Source organism: Macrobrachium nipponense, chromosome 9, assembly GCF_015104395.2.
Source record: "Macrobrachium nipponense isolate FS-2020 chromosome 9, ASM1510439v2, whole genome shotgun sequence".
NCBI lineage: Eukaryota > Metazoa > Arthropoda > Malacostraca > Decapoda > Palaemonidae > Macrobrachium > Macrobrachium nipponense.
Window position 1 is genome coordinate 69,555,448 of NC_061110.1, and position 20,000 is coordinate 69,575,447.

The 20,000-nt window shown below is 35.1% G+C and overlaps 2 protein-coding genes across 2 annotated transcripts in view; one reads left to right on the top strand and one right to left on the bottom strand.

The window, feature by feature from the left end:
• Window positions 1-20,000, bottom strand: part of LOC135218541 (homeobox protein 2-like) — an 81,736-nt gene that overhangs the window by 60,219 nt on the left and 1,517 nt on the right. The gene's annotated exons all lie outside the window — the stretch shown is intronic.
• LOC135218542 (very long-chain specific acyl-CoA dehydrogenase, mitochondrial-like) overlaps window positions 1-20,000 on the top strand; it is a 303,617-nt gene that overhangs the window by 42,225 nt on the left and 241,392 nt on the right. The gene's annotated exons all lie outside the window — the stretch shown is intronic.

Sequence of the window (20,000 nt, forward strand, 5' to 3'; positions counted from 1 at the left end):
GTTGCTTAACATTAGTGAGTATAAAAAAAGTCTCGCGTGAATAAGTGACAAAATTCACGCACATGCACACCTTTATTTAAACATAGCATCACGTTTTATATATTTCGTGATCAAGTTATTCCTATATATATATAATATATATATATATATATATATATATATATTATATATATATATACAGTATATATCAGATATATTATATTGAGAGAGAAGGAGAGGTGTATGAGAACACATTTTCTATTGAAAAGAATAAAATCTAGATATATTGTGCGGCCAAGGCTCAGATACATAAGGCTTTTTTTTTGCCACTTCCAAAAAGAACATTCGAAGTCCTGGAACCGAATTTAGACCACGGCCAAGTGAACATTCCTGTGAAACTGCTTCACCACTGCAAGTAATGAAATAGCCTTGTTCTTATTATTGTCATGACTTATATCCATTATCCCCTTTGGATTTCTACAAGAAAAGTGGTTTCCTGCGCTTTATGTCCAAGTATTTCCACTGAATGGCTACATCCATTGTATCATTCTTAGGCAAGACCTTCTTGTAATGTAACCTTCTGTTCCCACAGTCCGCCCTCTGAATGATCAGCGCAATTAGTCAGTGACAGACACTTTAGAGCTGAAACAATAAGATTTCTTAAAGAGGCCACTGGGTTGCCGAGGTTAATCCTCCCACGTATACTTGAAATACCGACCTAGCTGGACATTCGTATATATTTTTCAGCCTCTTAATTTTTTTTTTATCAAATGTCATTTTCCTCTAGAGTGTTATTGTAATGAACTACTATACTTTCTCAAGCTGACTGACCTTTTAAGCTAATAAAACAGAAAGTAACGCTCGATTTTATAGACACGGGCCTTGTTTGGTAAAACGACCACTCTTCAGGCAAAATCGATTGATGGGCCTTACGAACAGGCCGGGAATTTCCGGAGAATGAAGTCAACTATAAACAACAATAAATGAATCTAAGGTTAAATACCACATACGACAACTTTTTTTATTTGTCACCATAAATGCCAAAAAAATTATAAGATGAAAAAATTCGAGTAAAACGATTTCTTTTGGGCAATTATTCCTGAGATGGGAGATACAGAAGAAACCAGGTTCGGCAGAAGGACCGAAGAAGGTTCATTCAGTTTTATATTGAGAGCGAGAAATTGGCCGACTTTAGTTTGTTGAGAGCCGCGTAGCCCGTATTTTTCCCGTCGTCACTCAATTTCTATTTATACCTATAATATTTTCCACTTGCTCTTCCTCTGCAGAAAGCACTTTAAACTTTCCTTTCCTAAACTTCAATCTTCAACGGCTCATAATCATCTCCTTTGTCTACATTCAAATAGCATGCCTAATCTACATGGTATATGTAGCGTGTGTGTTTGCTTACTGATGTGTATCAGTGGTTCATACCGCAATGTTCTGGATCGTATATTTATGTTATCACGTTGCCTCACCATAATAGGTTGGTGAGTATATTTATTTATGAGCGTTACCTGCCTGACCGTTTCCAGGCGATTTGTTCATATTTCAGATACATCGGTTTGTCTATTCTTTTCCTTAAGGCGGCAAACAGCGTAGTGGGGGTAGTGCCGTCAGTGCACCATCATGCAGTGCACTGTAGGCATTTCTTAAGCTTCTTCGCAGCATGCCTTCGCCCCCAAGCTGCAACCCCTTTCGTTCCTTTTACTGTACCTCCTTTCATATTGTCCTTCTTCCATTTTACTTTCCACCCTCTGCTAACAATTGATTCATAATGCAACTGCGAGGTTTTCCTCCTGTTACACTTTTCAAACCTTTTTCGGTTAATTTCTTTTTCAGCGCTGAATGACCTCATCGGTCCCAGTGCGTGACTTTTGGCCTAAATTTTATATTCAATTTTATTTTCAATTAATACGGTAAACTTTTCCAGTGTTTAAAGTGATCGATTGAGTCTTTTGGGAAAGGAGTTTATTACGAAAGGTATCTGGGCATGACCGACTTTGCAGATTTTGGGATGATGCATTGACGAGAATTCTCTGTTAGACTAAGGACACTTTTTATCGATTCAGAAGAAGGAATGAAACAGGAAGACGGGTTATGAAGTACGAAGACGCCGAACATCGCGACATACGCACAGGGCGTGGTTCTTTCGGGTTCAGAAACTTATGTCATGATAATATGCCAAGTAATGTTTCCACGTTTTCAAAAAATAGACTCTGGGAGTCTTCAGGCGTCGGAGAAGGTTACAGGTTGAGTAACACGTTAACAGATGGCAAATGCTGTGTCATCTGTCTTATGATTTAATGCGTATTTTATCTGACGAAGGTTGTTCTCAGTCTCACAGCATGCACTTTGCTGATGTAAATAATTTTATTGGTGTTGCTGATAGTATTAGTGTTGACAGAATGGGAAGGTTACAAAGAACTTTGAATTGATTACGATATATATATATATATATATATATATATATATATTATATATATATGTGTATATATATAAATGTATATTTATGTGTATAGATATAATGTGTATAAATTTGTACATATATATACGTTTATATATACATATATATACACACACACACACCCCCACACACACATACACAACACACACACACACACACACACACACATATATATATATTATATAATATATATATATATATATATATATATATAATCTGTATATTTATGTGAATAGATGTAATGTGTAAATTTATATATATATATAGATATATATATATATATATATATAAATATACATATATATATATATGTGTGTATATATATATATATATATATATATATATATATATATATATATATATATATATATATATATATATATAAATATATATATATATGTGTGTGTATATATATATAATATATATATATATATATATATTATATATATAGATACATATAAAGTATATATATGTATATATATATCTATATATATTATGAAACCTAAAATATATATATTAATAAATATACATATATCTGTATATATATCATATTTAAATATACAAATATACATATAATGATAATATAGAATATATTATATATATTATATATATATAATATATATATACTCACGCACGATGGTAAGGTTGGTAGATACTTTACATTGAGGCAACATATGTTCTGACATTGTACTCTCATAAGAACTGTGTGTCAGGAGATTATACTGATTTCAAGTAATTGTAAGCTTTGTTTTTAATCCTGTTGTGCTTTTGACAACATTCTTCTCTTCAGTCAACCAGCTTCAAGAATCACGTGGCCAATTTACTTCAGCGTTTCTTTTTTTTTTTATGAATGAAAATGGTTTCACAAACGCGTTGATGGTGAATCCGATCGCGAAAATCGTGTATAATATCAACAACTTTTATTGGACAACCGTTGCTCTCTGGGATTACGTAAAATATAGTCTGTTTATTTACTGTTTACTCTTAAGTGTTTATATAAATAGAATACCCATGCCTATTCTGAAAGAGAGAGGAGAGAGAGAGAGAGAGAGAGAGAGAGAGAGAGAGAGAGCAAAGGAGCCTGGGTACAGATACTTCATTTCCAGTTACCAGGGGAAAATTCGACTCCCGCCTGATTCAAGATTTCAGGTGAAGTAACTGCAGTAATTTACTGCTAGAATCTTGATGAATTTATTTCTAGCAGTGAAATGTGTGCTACTTTACATCATTCCGTAAGAAATCCAATATACAACTTTTCCTGTTAAATTTTGTTCTAAAAAACATAAGAAGTTTGAACAAATTTTTTTACTAGTATTTAGTCCATAAAAAAAATAAATGTTACAGCAAACTGCGAATTTGCGAAAAGTGAATCTGCGAAAAGAATTTGCAGTATGCTGAACGAAACAATTTTATTTAAGACAAGTTCCGTTTTCTCGTTTTCTGTTGACGCCCGTTTTCATTGCATCTGTTCTATTCTCGGCTGAATACCACTGCTCAAACGGACTTGCCATTTTTTTTTCTTTTTATTCATGTGGCCCAGCCCCGTGGACCAGTTTTTTTTTATGGAGAAAACGGAGCTGTAAAGGGCAGGAGTGGGTCTGCGGGTCGAACCAACTGTATTCATGCCGTTTCCTAAAAGACGGTTTCGCTTTCAATATCGATAATCTGTTGCAATTAGCACTTATTTTGTGGCTCTCATTTAGCTGAGTAGGTCATACATTAGGTAATGGACAGCTACCTATTTGCGTTCTGGTATGCACATATACATATTCGCCTCTGGACGCTATTACAAATACACATAATAAATACCGCCTAATATTATATATAGATAATATATATATATTATTATATTATAATTTTATATATATATTATATATCATATATATATATATAATTTTATATTATATATTATATTAAAAGATTTAAAGCGAATACCAAAAGAAAATGATAGTCAGAAATCCAAGCGCTTTCGTCTTTATATGACAGAGAGAGAGAAGAGAGAGAGAGAGAGAGAGAGAGAGAGAGAGTGGGTGTGGGGGGGGGGGGGTTGGGGGGGGGGGTGTCGGGGGAGGTGGGCCACAGCGACGTATGGACTCCACTGCCAATAGTGGATGAGGTGCAGTCACCCAAGTGGATGCCGTATCTGCATGGCGCAATGCTTAATTCGCGTTTGCGAGGACAATGAATTGCTCCCAGTCTACCTCCCACGAATCCATCCATAGCCATAAAGGGGACTAGCGTTTAGTGGTGTCAAGATAAATGCTGAGGGGGTTAGCAACCTCACCCTTACGACCTACTGCGAAACTGAATGCTGTAGCCCATTGTCACCTGCCTCAGAGCAAGAAATGTGTGTGGTTAATTTTAATTTACGTGAAAGTGTGTTCTGTGTAATCATGATTTACCCAGTAGGAGCTAATCTTCATAATAGCGAAAGGGTACAAACACAAAGTACAAATTGAATTGTGAATTATGACTTATGAGTTATTGATGAAGATTCTAGTGTTTAAAGATTTTACTGTTTTCATTAAGAATTTTCCCATCATCCCTTCTCCATTCTTATTGAATGCCTTGGTCTTTTGAGCAAGCGATGCAAGGACAGTCCAAATTTCCGTAGCTGCAACGGAACCTCGGGCGATGGTGGAAGCTGCAGCCGATGAAGTCTGTCGTTTCCTTGTAATTACCAGAGATGTTTTGACTTTCGAGTTACTTTGTACTCAGACTGATACTCAGTATAGTTATCAGTATATTTGTTTCATCTTCCATCTCTTTATTTGCGTGTTTGTATATAATGAAGGTGCATATTTCGCCCATTTTCAGAGGAGAGGAAGTTTGAATTTGTGCTTGACTGAGTTTGGAGGATATGAAATAAAAGGGTGGCTGTGCTAAGTAATTACGTGCAAATGTCAGTGACAGAAAGAGTTGGCGGTGTTAGTAAGAGGTGTTTAAGGTAAATGAAAATGAAAAGTCTTGTGGAAATGTGTTTGGAAATTTGCTTGATTGTTGGTAATACGTGGTTTCCAAACAAGATGTCATAAGTGTTCTTGGGAAAGAGAAAATGGGAGGAAAGCGTTTGCTTGTAGAGGAAAAACAAGTTGAATGATGTTTTGATCTTCATCAGTTGAAGCAAAATATAATGTTGAAATTAGTCTAAGTTAGAAAATAGGAGAGTAAAAATATGGATTTAAATGTGATTAGAGAACGGTATACAAGGAAAAACAGAGGAATAATAGGTTAGAATTTTTGTAGGTATAGGAAGGTAATATGAAGAATTAAAAAGTGTAAATGATGGAATGAAGAGTATTTTTTTTTTAGATTCAACAGCATGACAGAAAAGATGTGTACGTATATAGGAGGACGGGTAGGGTAGTCAAGAAGAAAGTGAGAGAAATAAGAAAGCAAGTGAGAAAAAAAGAATTGCGGGGTGAAGGCGAGCAACAACCTCAGGGAAGGAAATGACTTTGCTCTTCTGGAAAGCAAATGCAGAAAGAAAAGTTAAGGAAAAATGGTTATCAGAATAAAAGATGAGAAGGGAAGAATGCTCTCTGATGTAAATTCAGTTTTGGTGGAAGGGGTGAATATCTTGACGAGCTGTTGAATGTGGAAGATAGATAGGAGGCAGGGCTGAGTGACGAGGGAAGGAAAACAGTCAATATAGATTTCAGAATATCTGAAGAAGAGATTACTAAGTAGGTATGGAAGGTAATTAGGAGGTTGGAGACTGGAAGGACCGGAGCTGATGGGACATAATGAGATATTGATGGAGGTGGCGATAGCGTGATTAAGGGGACGAACAAGGTCTGGAACGTATTTATGGAAGATGGAAAAGTGCTTGAAGGAATGAATGAGAGGAATAATTTATTGTTCAACTGTTCTTAGGTGGAGGTAGTGGACGCGGCAATTAGAATTATGTTACTATAACAACTCAGTGTACAACAAAAGGTTTGATGGGATTTTCATCAAGAAAATAAGGCAGATGACAGAATGAATGAGAGGGAAGAACAAGGAAACATATGTGGATTAAATGTTTGCTATGACAAACGTAAGGGAGGAGTTTTAAACTATACGGAAAAATCCGCCTGTGGCACCGACTGGCAGTAAAATCTTATGATAGAATCGATAAGGAGGCCATGTTGGGAGTTTTGAGAGTTCGCGATACAGAAGATTAATGGAAGTGATAAAAGCGTTTATACTGGAAACGAAGAATGTACGGTTGTTTAACATATTTTCAGTTGTTAAAGCACAGCAGAGAGAACTCTAGAAAGACAATAGATGTGGGTACAACGTTGTCGGGGGTGGGGGCGGGTGGGAGGAGAAAAGGAGTTAAGAGTAAACGTTTGCAAGAGCGAGGTTTTAAGTGAATCTAGGGAACAGTAATATGGATGATGGAAAAAATGGAAGCTGTTAATTTGCTTGTGTATTTTGGAGTACATCTAAGGGGTGACGTTACTATGAGAGAAAAGGTAAGTCACAGAGTGCTTAAAGTTAGGAAGCAGCAAAAGAGTATGCAAAAATATAGGAAGAGTCTTGGGGTCTATGGAATCAAGGTAGGAATATATGTAAGCACTCTTGAGTCAGCTCTCTTTATAGAAATGGTGTGGATGCTGAATCTGAATAAAATAAAATAGGACGGAACTTTTGAGATAAAATGTTTGCATTATATATGCGGTTCAAAGTGAAATGACTGAGCGAGATATGTGGAGGTACGTGGAAATGGCTAAAAGGTTTTAAGATGGAAAAATGGATCAGACTGTTCTGAAATTGCTAGGTGACTTAGGAAGAAAGTAGGGCAATAGATTGACGAAAAGGGTGTATAATTCGGAATGCTTGTATGATAGAGGAAAGAAAACCTCAAAGATTAGTGGAAAAATGGCATTAAGAAGTATTGTATATATGGGTGGATGGCACAGTAGTTTTATATAAAGCGGCTGGCTAATGTTGCAGAGGTTTTCTGCACAGGATCTCATCGGTGGTTCAGAAGTTAAAGTATGAATGTGGGTGTGACTGTTGCCTTACTTTTTTCCGAAATATCTTAATAATAAATATATCTATACGTCTGTCTATTTACCTGTATGGTGGTTTATGCATACAGACGTTAGCTTTATACTGACTAATTAACGTAGAAAAGTTTTATATAGAAGATGTCGAAGAACAGAGAAAAATGCTTTGTTACTTTTATGAACAGATAATTCCTTTTTCTTTTCATGAATTCACCACTTAACTCAATAAATAACTTTCTGCAATGATAATTGGGTTACGATTCATTCAGCATCTCCACAGGCAATCTCTACATAATTAAAAAAAAAAACAGCCTAACTTTATTTTGTAATGATATCAAGAATGGAGACCGTTCCCAAGTACTTATACTTTATGGCATAATTTCTAGATTAAAGACTCTGAATATTCAAAATTACTCAAAATTACTCATTCAAATATATATTATATATATATATATATATATATATATTACTATATATATATACTATATATATATATATATATATACATATATACGTGTGTGTGTGTGTGTTATGTACATATATAAAATATGAGTAAATGAATATATGTATATATATATAATATATATATATATATATATATATATAATATAGATATGTTTATTATTTATGCATATATATACATATCCATATATATATGTATATATATATATATATATATATATATATATATATATATATATATATATATATATTTGAGTGAGTATTTACTGTAAATAGTAACGCAAAATTTATGTTGACTGCAATAATTGATATCTTCGTACTAACACTAAGGACCACTTCATATAGGGAGGCCTCTCATAACTAAAGAAACCATATTCCAATAAATCTAAATAATGATAATCCAATTCTCTATGACTACTATGATTATAGTTATTATTATTATATTATTATTATTATTATTATTATTATTATTATTATTATTATATTATTGAATTAGTAGAAAAGGGAGACGGCTATTTTTCAAAGCTTTTTTTTTAACTGCAAAGCCTTGGATTGTGATAGTTCCTTAGTTACGAGAAAGGTCTTCATATGAAGTGGTCCTTAGGATTAGTACCAACATATCAGTTATTACAGTTAGCATAAATTTTGCGGGCCTATTTACAGCTGAGATTGGAGTGATGTCTGTAATTAAGGTGGCGAAAAGTTGCTATTCTTTTGATTATTCTCACGTTACTGCATGTGACCTGAAGTAAGGGGTTTATTAATGCGTAGCGTAGCTACTCACAAAGACATGAATCCTGTAAGCAGTACCCAATGAAATGAACTAATTTTTTTTAGAATAATGCATTATATTAACATGGACTCGAACAGAAGTAACGATCCAATGCAGTCACCATTTTCTTATGAGTCTCTTAAGTATGGCAGATATTTTCAAGACTGGCCTTCAGAGAAGTTTTATCGAATTGTTTCTAGTGTTCTTGATACCAGCGATAGCTTCTGCCTGTCAGTAGTGAGAAATGGTAACTTCTATGGATCAGTACCTCTGTCCGAGTACATTGATATAATATTATGCTTCATTCTAAAAAATACCCTCAGTTCATTGGGTAGTGCTTACAGGATTCATGTCCTTGTGAGCAACTAAGCAACGAATTTATAAGCGCCCCTGTCTAATTACCTCAGGTCACATTCAGTAACGTGAGAATACATAATCAAAATTACGTTAGAGAAGACAGGTAGGTAAAGTTTTCATTCGTTTCAAGTTCTTCATAGGAACAAAAGCTATTAGAAATATTTAACATTGTTTATAACTTTTTTTTGTGTATATGACTGATCATCAGTTGAATTTTTTAGATTTTTTCGTCACTCTATGTAGTTAACTGGGCGTGATTGCTTAGGGAAAGTTTGAGATAAGTAGTCTTGCCTCTCGTTGCTGTCTTCTGCTCGTAATATCAGCGTTTTCTCGTCATTCTGGTGCCTTTTTTATCGTCGCTAAACCGGCCTCCTTTTTATTATCGGACAACCAACCATGACATACGAAGACATACACACACACACACACACACACACAAACACGGGCAGATTCAAGATGTGACGAAAGAATACGTTCACTTCAGATTAGTTTCAACATTGGTCTATTTTTTCACGGTAAAAAAAAACAGATAATTAAAGAAAAAATTTCTTTGTGACTGTAGTACATTTCTTACATATTCACAATTAGATTTCGCTACAAGTAACATAACTGAACGGGATTTCCATCATCCACCCCATTGATTGAGAGAATGCTTACAGTTCAGTTACCTCTTCCTGGTAAACGAAGCGTGAATGAACTTCAGAGGCAATAAAAATACGGCCAATCGAAGCGTTGGCGAGTGCCCAGAGAGGCTGAGTCGAATTCAGAGAAGAAACCAGTTCTCGGTTCATAACAGGGAATTTGGTCGTCAGACATTTAACATCTGGATTTCTACCGCCATGACTCGATACAAGAGACAGAAAAAAAGAAAATAAAGAAAAAAAGAAAAAGAAAAAAGCTAAAGCAGACCAGCTTTGGGAGGGTGGGTAGTTCTTCCTGTACTGTCGGTGGTCACTCGCAAATGTCAGGCTCTTGTTGAAGAGAAATCGATTTGAGAATGATACTGCAAAGTATTACATTTGTTTTGACAAATGATGATTTTTCATGGTAAGTTAATATTGCAATTAAGATTTTGGTTGCTTTTGTTATTATTTAGCTTTTGAGTATTATAAGACTTTCAGTAGTTCTGACAAAAAGGGCATACTAGACAGCTAGAGGCTTTAATATTCTTTCAAAGAAGGAGTTTGGCATTTTTTATTTACCATTGCTAACGAATCTGAACATTCTGGAACAAGTTGGTCTCTAAAAGCTTCAAGTATTCGTGTGTCAGAGGACTGTTAAATAATCGTGACTTTGTTTCATGAAGATTTTTTCCTTTGTACTTCTGTTTACGGATTTCCGTATCTCCTTTGGTTCAACTTGCCATTTTGAGAAGCCAGTTGATTTAAGATGCGAATGTTACCCTGAGTAACAACCTTGATATGACTGGAAATATGTCGCTGGAAGAAAGAATCGCTAAAAACCAAAAACTAAGTTAAGGAAACTGTTGAATTTGGCCGGATTCTTTAACGGTAGTCAGAATGAGTGGTACGAGGGGAGTCCCATTACATCGGTCCAGTTCTTTCTGGTAGATTTACAGAAATTCCGGAGGGGAAAACTATGAAACAATGAAGGAATTTGAAGGTGACCTGGTATCTTTGTTTTTACACCAGTGCAGAGAAGAGTAACACTTCGATATTTACTGTACAACCAGAGCGATATATTTGATTTAGGGTATTTTTAGATAAATTTTCTTAACCTTTCAGTACTCCTTGAAATAAAACCAAACTTATTTAGTATATATTCACAGTAACTGTGAGTATCAGATGTTTAACCCAACTGAAAAAAGGTCTGATGCAGTAATCATGGGCAATAGATACGTAACATGGAAACACGGCAGATGCAGAGACACCTTAGGGAATAATAAAGCTTCACATATCTCAAATCCGACGTAAATTATCAAGAAAGTTTGGGTGTGTCCACCAGGTTTTCCTTTCCTAGGGAGATAGCTTTTGAAAAGTATTTCACTTGAGAGAGAGAGAGAGAGAGAGAGAGAGAGAGAGAGAGAGAGAGAGAGAGAGAGGGCGGGTTGCTTTGAGTTTATGGATATACAAAAAAAGTATGATGTGGTACGTAAAAATGAAGGTTGACTTTTAAATGGAATATTTTCACGCCAGTTATGACTAGATTAAGATGAGAAATCCTCGTAAAAGCAATTAAAAACTTTACTATTTATATATAAGAACTCGCTGATTGTATCTTATCGACTATTTAAAGAAAAGACACCACTGGATTTTACTTCGTGTTATTTTTTGTGACGGTCATGATACTAATCATTTTCCTTTAACAATGGATGTCTAAAAAACTTGATGATTCGTTTTTTTACTTACAATGCAAAACAGTATATTCATTTCCTTTTGAGTTGAGAACATGACTAAGCTCAATGTCCGTCGGATTTTCAGTCTACAGGAAACATTTTCAACTTGATTTGGCTACATAGCCTCAGACGAAGAAATATTTAGATCTTCCGTTTAAGAAGTGCGGGGTTTGAGATTCGTGACATGACAGTGTGACATTTTTTCAAAAGTTAATTGCCTTAAAATGAAAAAAAAAAAAAAATTCTTATTCATATCATAGGCTTGAAAGATTTTTTCTTAATATTCACATTCGCACACACCAGTGATATATATATATATATTATTATACATATATGATATATGATATATAATATATATATATATATATATATATATATTATATACACATATATATATAATATTCTTACCTAAAAGTTTCTGCTAGCGGTATCAATTGCAGCTTCGATGAATTCATTAACGTTGTTTGCAGTTAAACAGACTTCGTACATTAAAGCGTGAACGCTATCAGTACCAAAACGTGACCATCGTGTTCACGCAATCATGGTAATTGAGAGGTGCCATTGCATGAATTCACTCTCCACCCTTCGTCAACTTTCCTCTTTTCGTTTCTATAAAAATTGAATACTTTTTTTAAATGTCTGTTTTCTTCTTGTCTTTACCAAGTAGGATGTAGAGCGATAATAACCCAAAATGAGCAGTTTCGGAATTGTTCACCTCTGACTTGCTGTGTTGTCGTTTTGTGTATTTTTACGACGTTTCGTTTTCCGGAGCTGTTGTAATCCATACTTGGGGTAATTCACATCACGTGAGTGACTGTTGAGGAGATTTTGTTGTTTTCTATTCAAGGCTTGAATTTGCAGCCGATTCACAATCGTATGATGATGATGATTATCATTATTATTACTGCAGAGCTTCAGGACCTTTATGTAAACACTTCAGTACTGATTATTAAGGCGACTTGTACAAAATTGCTTTGAGCTCATCATCATTCTTTTTAGTCTCTCTCTTTTTCCTTTACACACATGCATGCATCTAGACACACACACACACACACACACACACACCAAGAAATCAGTAACTTTCACACGTTTCAGAAGCAGTGCAAAAGAAAAATAACAAGAGATCTTTATTCTGTAGTTGATACATACATACAAAATACCTTCCATGGCAAGGGCTGTACAATTCGGAATGCACAGTAGAGGAAACAAATCACTAAGGGTTCTCTAAAAGCTTGTACATTTGTCAAGGCTTAAGACCAAATCATATAATATATTAAAAATTATTCCGATAAAAGAATAATCAAAACAGGTTAAGTGTTCGTTGTTGTTTCACTTCGTGTCATATACATTTAAGGTTTATCTAATTCAAGAAATCTGACGGCGTTCTTCATGTTTTCGTCAAAAGATGATTTTTTTTTTTTTTTTTTTGATCAGTTGTGTTTAAAACTATCCTGCAATTTGGCCAAAGAGGATCACCTATACAAGCTTGATGTGGCATAGTGACTGTATTTCGTCTTACTTTATACACAGAGGACCTGTAAGAACATTCCGAATATTTCGATTGCGGAAGTAATAAACATTAGCCGTTAAATTGGTGTTAAATTGCGCAGTAGAAAGATTATTTACTCAATTACTGTTTTTTGTGCCGAAGTTAACTTAAAGCATGGATAGAGACCTAATCAACCAGAAGCTTGGTAAGGTTGACATATTGTTTTATACTGCATTGTGCAAGCGTGGACTAGGACGAAGGCAAAAATGCGAAGGCAAAAAATGTGAAGGTTTTCTAGCAGGCAACCAGAAGAGATCATACCAGACTCTCACGTCGACGGCAGTGCAGCGATGTCACTACAAAACTACGGTTTTGTGCTATCGGAAATTTATTTTGACTATTTTCCTCTATCTCTTAAATGTATAAAAATTTATGAAGGCTTTATTTGTACATGTTACTGGGCATTTCGTCTAATTCTCCGAAGCTCTGTGGCTCATAGCGTTGCTCTTTACAGTTTTATGGCATTTGGCTCATTCTATGGCATTTACAAATGATAAGCTTTCGTAAATCTGTTTTCCCCACCTTTTTTTTTTTTTTAACTAAAGAGACATTTCGCAGCTAATCCTATGAAAGGACGTCTTTGAAACCCAATTAGCTCTGACGAGGGGTGAAGGACGCCTCGTTCAGGGTCGACGATTCCTTACTCAGTGGTATGTGAAGACAATGGCAAACCATCTATTCACCCAAGAACTGAAAAGACAGCCACTTTGTTTTCGAATTATGCCTTCGTCATTGTCCTGGATCTCCGTTTAGGTTCTTTGTGTTTGCCTGTGAAATTCTTACAGTCTGCGGTGCTTATTCTAGGAAATGGAGAGGAAGGCGCGTGGAAATCCTTCCAGTGAAGGTGATTTATAGCTGAAAGTAAGTCTGGTCATTAGTCACTTCCAACCGCATTTGCCACTCCTCACCCCAATTACCCAACAGGAACCGTTAATATCCAAAGTGGTTCACGTTGATGTTACTGTTACCAAAGTATTGAGGTGCAATAACGAATTTCCCTTCGTTTCTCTTTCCACCAAGTAACTTTTCTTTCTATTTGTAGAACAGATGATGTCCTTTGACCCTGTAAATAATTATGGTTTTTACATCAGCTGTTCGTGAGTGCGAAAGCAAGCACTGATCCCTTTCTCTGACCCACTGGTCTTTTATAAGTTCTTCAACACATGCCAAAAGAAAATGACACTGTACATTGAGAAATATATGTTATTCTTATTACTAGGTACTGTATAGTACTGAATAATTAATCAGAAAGTTATTCAATATTGTTATTGAAATGAATATATCATCATAATGCACCCAATTTCGCTCTGATAATAGTGACTGGACACGGAGACAATGGCACATCGTACGGTGAGCTTTTGGTTTGAGACGCAAGTGTTAATATACTAGTGTATATTATATATTGATATATATATATATATATAGATATATATTTATTTAATAATTATTATATAATATATATATTATATATTATATAATATATATATATATATATATATATGTATATATATATAAATAATATATATATATATATATTATACTATGTGTATATGGAATATAGTATAAGAGCATTTCACTGTAAAAGTTTTTTAATTTGCTGCTGGGTGGTATGTGGCCAAGACCATTCCAGGCTTTATCCAAGAAAAGCGCATTAGTTCTTCCTCTGGTATAATGGCAAAATTGTGATTTTTAGAATTTAAAAAAAAAAACTCACTTCACTATTTTAACCTTTTACTCTTTTTCAATCTAATTTGCAATATTTTAGCTACAGGAAGTGAGGGAATGATACTGATATGATTATGGAGTAAAGCACAATCACAGGATTTCGAGATACGACCTCTTGGTAATCTCATGCTGTGGTGGCATTCTCAGCTTAACTGTAATTCGGTTTCTATATCAGAACCATCATTTGGCAACTGACACATATTCATAATTACGTTTTGTACAGGGAGCTTCGTCATGCTCTGGCTTATGTTTTATCTGACGTGGCCGAATGAGGCTAAATGGTTCACAGAGCGCAAACCTGGGGTGACATTTAGCTATAAAAGTTCGGTCCTCCGGTTGGGGTTGAATGTCGACCGTGCAAAGGATGACAATTTGGGTCTTTCTTGTCGCTCTCTTATTTATTTATTTATTTATTTTTTAGCAAGAAAAGGTCTTGCTCTTCTTATAAAAGTGTTCGCATTTGCACAGATTTTCGGAGATTAACAATGGAACGCCAAATGTCCAACCTAGCTTCATATGTTTTTAGTTCAGCTTGGTTAAATGGCTGTTATATTTTCAAAATATTTGGTTTCCGTTATTTTGATGAAGTGAGCCATCTTGTTGGTGCCCTTCTCCTCTTTGGTCTGTGTCTCTGCCCTCAGAAATTAGGGGCAAATAAATGGGAAAGTGCTGACCTCTGTAAATTGCGTGACTCATTCGACCTAAAAAAAATCCATTTGGTCAATATTGCACTTTCATTTTTCGCCTTCAGAGAATTATTTTACCCTCTCTTATTTCATAACTATCATTATTTTTGCCATTTTTCACGCGATTGTAGAAAAGAATTAGGCCAATGTATTAAGCTTTTAGATAGGTTATCATTAGCCTCAAATTTTTTCATCATTGCAATGTACATGAACACAAACATTCGAAATCTGTAGACTTGGTAACCTAATAAAAATGATTAATCTTTACTTACCCTTGTGAAACGAACAAATGCAGTCTGATGCTTTCTGTGGACTTTCCATTCGAAAAATGATCAACAGTTTCATTTTTCAGAGAGTATACTAGCAACTGGTTCAAATCCTTAATGACGGAACTAGAATTTTTCAAGTTGGCTTTCCTCCAGGATTAACTGGTAGGTTCGATTGATTTTACCTTGGAATGTGTAGACACCTAACCCGGTAGCTGAACATTAGTCTTGTAAGTAAATACAAGTGACTTACCCGGCCACTGCAGTGTCAGATGATATCCACATTATCATCCACTATTCTATTAACATCGTCAAGTATAAATGAGCACAAGAGCGCTTGTCATTCTGGTAGCAATCTTTTTTTTCTGTCTATGTATCAATCCCGTATTAAGAAGTGGGTGTTTACATTGGTGACCTTGGCTGAAACCTAAATCCAGGAGGTGTTGGCACAAGAGTCAGTGAAACAGCCTCATCATCCAGGTGTTTTTTTTTTTTTTTTTTTTTTTTGTCTCAATAAAATGACATAAATCTATCCTTAACAGATGTAGAATGGAGTTCTATTGCATGATCACTAAGGACGAGTAATATGTAAGTACCATAAAATTATAGGCTTATGGTTGAAAGCATTGTCTTCTTGATTTGGTCACAATCGGATTTTAATTAGATGATTACTCATTCTGACTCAGTTGTTCCTCATCATCTTGTTCTTTTCTGGGGTAACTATTCATGCAGTCCTGAAGGGAGCCATCAAATCAACGGTGTGTAGTTCGATTCGGCTACTGATTAAATGATAAAAATATATTTACATAATTTACATATGATAAACAAGAGATGGAGGAGGATTTTAGGAACTGGGTGATCCAGAGACACTCTCTCTCTCTCTCTCTCTCTCTCTCTCTCTCTCTCTCTCTCTCTCTCTCTCTCTCTCATAAAACTACATCATAAACTTGTTAGCAAGTGTAGAAGCATTTACATTTCACATTATGAATAGTAGAAAACTGTTCTTTTGTTCTGACAGTCTTCTCTAAAAGATTCAACTGCCATGATACCCACTCTTTCATTTGATATCCTGTTGCACATAATTGTATCTTGCTTCACGTGAACTCGCAGGGAAATTCCAAATGAAAATGAAAGTGTTCAAATCGGAAAATTTCCCTGAATATAAATAGTGTAACTAGAGAGCTGAGCTCATATCTTTCGATCATTTCATTGCATAGTATTGATTAATAATGATAGAAATATCTCCTTTTGCTGCTGAATAGTGAGATTTTTTCTTTTCAAGCTCCAGACGCCTCTATTTTAAGCATAACTTTGACGCAGTTGGGTGAGAGAAAAACGCGATTAAAGCTTGGGGTGTCCTTCAGAGACCTACTGGCAGAGGGATAATCCAAGTTGCTTCCAGTTTTTATCGCTCAATGGAGATTACTTTTTATGTTTTCAGTAGAACTGTGACTGGAGTGGCTTCAGTCCTATCATTTAGATGACTTCATGTCGTTTAGTTCTTTTACATGGTTTACCATTTTTGTCTTTGTGATCATTTGTGTAAATATAACATGCATAATTCTGAGATGGGTAGGAATCTGTCAAAAACGGTACATTTAGATATTGAATACGTTTAACAAATGACTGAAAATGAAATCAAATTGAGGACATATGCGATTGCATTTGTACGTGTATGAGTGCTTGTGCACGAGTTTATTGCATTATGTACATACAATGCATTTTTAAATGTAGCCAACTGTATGACGAAATCATTGTCCTTATCAAGCAATTACAATGGAAAACATAGAAATGAAAAAATAAGGACATTGGGAGACAGTATGGTCTACCTATAGAAGAATGCTATATTGCTTCCTTAAGAAGAGATTAGGATATTATTGAGATCAGAGGAAACAAAGACGGATTGAAAACCACTCCTGACAGGTAACATGAACAACGAGTCCCGTAACAGACTAACCCAGAGACTAGTGAGTGACGTCAACACAGCAGCAGTGTACATGAAGGGTGTATCCTAGTGACTTCTTGGATTAAATAAAAACAAAAGAATATCTATCTCCTCTGTCCGGTAGAAAAAAGGGATTGAAAAATGTAACATCATTTCCGAGAAACAACACTAGACAAAGACCAAGTCTGAAACAACGTCATGTCCAAAATGTTCATACATAACGGGTATGATATTTTCAAAGAAAGATGTCGTGGTAAAAATTATGACTTAATGAACCTGAAGTATAAGGGCTGTTTCTCCCCTAACAGAAAAAAGCTGAAAAGCGCAGGCTGGATAGATTTAAATGACTGAATGATTGATGAAAATCTGTAAAGGAGACGAGACCGATTGTAGGCCTGACAGAAGGAAGGTAAGAACTCAGAATTCTAAGGAACACTACAGATATAAAGAAGGAAGCACATGTGCGTTAGGACTAACATGAGTGAACCAGTTGGACATAAAGGGAAAAATAAAATATGTTTAAGGGGATCATTAACGTATACACCAGTTTGGTCATTGTGGCGAAAAACACACGACTCGCTGAGAGTTATGACCAAACGTGCGTACTTGAGCAAATTACAGAAGGACCCCAGATACCGGAGGGAAAATTAAATGTTAAAGAAAGTGAATCTTTGGTTTTTACTAATACCTTAAAACCTGAGGCTGAGGTTAGAAAAAATGTTAAAGCTTCTAAAAGGATTATAATGACGGATATGATTTCTGATTCGAACGCCAGACATTCCATTTTTTTCTATCACCAAACAGGCTTTATAACAGTGATTTTTTCAATACATTTCAGGGGTACTTGAAATCACTTCTATTCCATCATTACGAACTGATAGCCTAAAATGGCACGTGTGCATGATCATGCACCCACACATACAAGCAGTATGTATATGTGCGCCTATACACGCGTGTGAAATCTCAACATTAGTGAGCCTTACCTCTGAACTTTTGGACGAATGTAAAGAAGTGCGACGAGGTCTTCTTAAGTAAGAGTTTGTAACCGCACTGTAACACCCTTGTGGCTACACTAATACTACCCTGGGCTGCGTAAAGTGGAAAGTACACTGAAGAGCTTGATTGACGTATTTTTATAGTATGTTGATTATCTATATTTCTATACGAGTACCATGTGCTGACGTAATGACGAAATGAGAATAAATCACTCAGACCAAACAAGTGTCATAATATAGTGCTTGCGGTGTCACTAAAATCGATGGGTGTGTTTCTCCCAGGTCCTTTAGGTCACATAAATGCTCACGCTTCAGAGTCAAAACGTGTATTTGTTAGAAAATGACTGGAAATATTAACACTGCTCAAACTGAGAAAGCAAAGGCAGTCGCAATGGTTTTTATAGGAAAAATAGAGCAACAAGAGATAGATTGAGTTACTGTAGCATATTTTGTAATGAAGCATACCAATGCTGCTTTGACTAATAGTGTTTATATATATATATATATATAATATATATATAATTATATATATTATCTACATACATATATATATATATATATATATATATATATATATATAATATATATATATATATATAAATATATATATTATAAGTACCAGCACGAGCAAAATGATGGTTATGCTAGATAAAGATAAAAACTGTATGCATTTGTTGGCTTTATCTTCATGAATCCGTCTGTGCGTTCAAGGGAATGAAAACTTCTCACCAACGTCAAGGATGACTTTGCTTTCTTCACAAGTGAAATGTTTTCAAGCACGAGTAACATAAATGACAAATTAAGAATGCGCAATTTAAAACTGAGCGTTGCGGAAAAAAAAATTACGTAACTTAATCGTTTGTATTTCCGGAGTGAGCAATTCTCTGCTCTGATACCAGGTAACTTTGAGTAACTTAAAACACGTTCCTTGTTTCTTGTATATCGTTCTCAAGACTTTACGACTGGAATTTATAGGACAATCTTATACAATCTTTGGCACTCAGGCCTTCCATTATATCTACGGCATATTTAAAGATTTTCCAGTGCATGTGCCCATGCACATAGCGGCCATGTTGGAGGCTTCATTCGAGAAGCGTATGATTCATCATACGAGTTGAATAATTTAGGCTTTCGCGTTCTTGGAATCTCTCTCTCTCTCTCTCTCTCTCTCTCTCTCTCTCGCTCTCTCTCTCTCTCTCTCTCTCTCTCTATGTTGAACATTTAATGTGTGCAGTGTAATTGAATGGTAATATTTTTTCCCGTATTCAATTGCGAACGCTGTCATTCTGGCGTGCGGCAATAATTCCAGAGAAAAGCAAATCCAGAGCAGATAATGTGTCTCTTGAAGAAAGCAAAATTAAGTTGAGATTCCTTCGATTAGTAAACTTACGATTATTATTGTTATAAAAGACAAGACACCGGCAACAGAAAAAAAGGATACTGTTAC